Source organism: Triticum aestivum, unplaced genomic scaffold (genome assembly GCF_018294505.1).
Source record: "Triticum aestivum cultivar Chinese Spring unplaced genomic scaffold, IWGSC CS RefSeq v2.1 scaffold225944, whole genome shotgun sequence".
Lineage (NCBI taxonomy): Eukaryota > Viridiplantae > Streptophyta > Magnoliopsida > Poales > Poaceae > Triticum > Triticum aestivum.
Window position 1 is genome coordinate 1 of NW_025243368.1, and position 2,938 is coordinate 2,938.

At 40.5% G+C, this 2,938-nt stretch overlaps 1 pseudogene; it reads right to left on the reverse strand.

The window, feature by feature from the left end:
• Positions 1-1,636: 1,636 nt before the first annotated feature.
• Positions 1,637-2,930, reverse strand: LOC123176964 (aspartate--tRNA ligase 1, cytoplasmic-like; annotated as a pseudogene).
• Between the last annotated feature and the right edge of the window lie 8 nt (positions 2,931-2,938).

The following is a 2,938-nucleotide window of genomic DNA, read 5'->3' on the forward strand; positions in this document are numbered from 1 at the left end:
TAAGACATATTCTTCAAAATACAAAAACAACAAACACTGATTTGCCTTGCCTTGCCCAGATATCATGCTTTTGTTTCTTTTATGAAGATACTCAAAAGGGTACCATCGACCTGATCCATAGAAGAATGGAAGCATTAGTATTATCAACCGTCACAAGGCAAATAACACAACAGAATCTGTATCATCTAACATCATTTGCAGTGCAAAAAAATAGAATCAATCAGGATGGGCATATTGTGCACAAGTACTTAGTATAAACAGCCTATACAATATCCCCTGAAAACCCTTATGCCAACACTACCAATAATTATCCGGCAAGTCAATTTCTACAAAGTCAAGTTCTTAAGCAATTTCCCTCAGGTAAAACAGTGCAACAACGGTAAATGGAGAGGTCAAGGCACCAAGGAAAAATAGTTAACGACAGTGAGTTCAAAAGGTAGAAATAGAAAGGCTCTACAACCATAGTAAAAATTAGTAGACTGAATTAATTTACACAAGATACATGTAGCAGAATGAAATGTATATCCGCCATGTAGGTGAAAGCTCAGTAAAACCTAACAGTGACCATCTTAATTGGTGACGTTGCCTCATCAACATGCTGGGTTCTTAGAGGTAGTATATTTGGTACAAATACCTAGAAACTGGCATATAATAAGCCTATAAAAGGATCTTCCTAGCAAGCAACAATGCAGCATAGTTTCATCAAACCGATATGGTTTGTCTGTGCGAGTTTACTGTAGACTATCAAATGTGAGTATAAAAGTTACCACTGAACACTCAGTATCACCTACGAACCAACAGAGCTGCTAGCGTCGATAACATGCATCTAAAAAGGAAAATAAGCAAGATTTGGAGGCAAGAAAATTAATAAACAGTACTACCGAAATTGGGCTAGATGTCTGAGACTACTACACGTTGTTCTAGTTCGCGTTGGACAAAATTCAAGGAAACAAACAATAGCTCAATTTTAGTTTCTTTATTATGCTTATCAATAATATTTTTGGTTGGCAACAGAATGGTCTTATTATTTGTTATATTTACTCTAATACCTCCCAAATTTATTTATCTACGACATTCAAAATTTCATGCTAAGAGAGTTGAAAAATGGAAATATGAAAACAATCAATTGGATCCAGTATATTCTAGAGGACCAGCATGGTACCTAAGTAATCCACAAACCTTCATACAGAAATTGATTGTTCTGAATGTCAATATGTGATAACATAAAGGAAAAGACTCTTGTGTCCCTCCGAACCGGATGGCTGCCTGACTGGTACTCCTTAATCCATGATGAAGATCACCATTTTATCAAGAGAAATAACGAATGCAAACACCAATCAGAAATAAGCACACAAAAGTGTGAAAGGCACCGGAAAGCTGAATTTTAGTTGGTATCTTCACATAAAAAATGCTAATACCTATATAACTTCTATCTTTCTGTAATATGATGTTCTAAAGGCTACCACCATCCTTTTATTTTATCTGTTCACATAAGAATCAAATTATTAACATCATGGAAACTGAAAATGAAATAATAACATGCTAAGCTAGCTAGAAACATGTCTTTACAAAGGTCACCAACACTTCTATAAATGAAGTAAATAAAGACTTATTTCCTCCAGACCTTCTTCCTTACCTCAAAGTAGTGTGCTCCTTGATCTCCATCTCTGCATCCAACCCAATAAACTCACACAGATGCCTGTGAGTGTTTTTCTGCTCTAAATACAGGACCAACTTAAATATAGGTTTGTGCAAGGTGCCTTTTGCAGCTTGGTAGATGGAAATACTAAGATGAAAGAATAAACATTGATCGGACCTGCTTTTATTTAATAATAATAACAAAACACATAGTGCTAGCCGTAACAGAAGATGTCATTTGTTACCGCAATGTGCCTTACTGCATGAACGGTGACAGTCGGTCAGTGCAAAGAAGGAGAAATAGTACTCACGTTCTCAACATGGCATTGGATGCAGAAGATTGCTTGATTCGCAGGTGTCCACAGATCGATAGCTCAATAGTTCAAGCATGTGTCCTGGAGAACAAGTACCAACTTCTCCCTAACCTGTAACAATGGCAAGAATAAGAACCATAGAACAAAAACTGAGCCCTTCCTGCAAAGAGAAAGGAGGCAAATGAAATAATTTGAAACGGACATACTTTTTCAGCCTTGTCGAATTCTGCTTCGCTTCAGGCTGCAGCCTCAAGGTTGATCGGAAATGTGGGGATCGCCCTATTGATGCAGTAGACCTTCCTAACCTGCACCTCGACCTGCCAGTCAAAATGAACACACAAACAATTAATCCGCTAGGCACATCATAACACCCAAACAAACCGAAGATGTAACAAGCATGCACTTCGCGTTCTAAATTAGACGACAATAATTTCGAAATAAATGAGAAACCAGCATCTGACATCGGCATGATGGCCGAGATGACTAACCTGCTGTGTGGTGGCCTTGAGGGGTTCCTTGGGGTGGCTGACGATGCTCTCCTTGCTTAGGGAGGTGGCAAAGCGCACCATCTGTGTGCTGACGCTGGTGTAGGCCCTGGCGACGCGTGCAGGGTGTTCATGCTCTGCCGCAACAGAGTGAATTGCAGAAAACCACCACATTTGGGGTTAGCTTTGCGGAAAACTACCTAGTCCCTAATTATTTGCAAAACGCACTGCGGATTCAGTAAACTTGTTGCAAATAGCACTGATGAGGTGATCTGGCCTGTCTGATCACTTTCTGACAAGTGGGGCCAGACTGTAAGAAGCTGACTTGGAAAAGTTTTGACATACAGGCCCCTGGATCTAAAAAGAAAAAGCAATCAGAGCCCCCCTGCTTCGACCCCGTCTGGATCGGGAGAGCCAGAGCCCCCGAGCTACCCACCCCCCGCGCCACTCCGACGACCTCATCGCCGGGGACCACCGCTACCCTGTCTACCATCTCCTTCC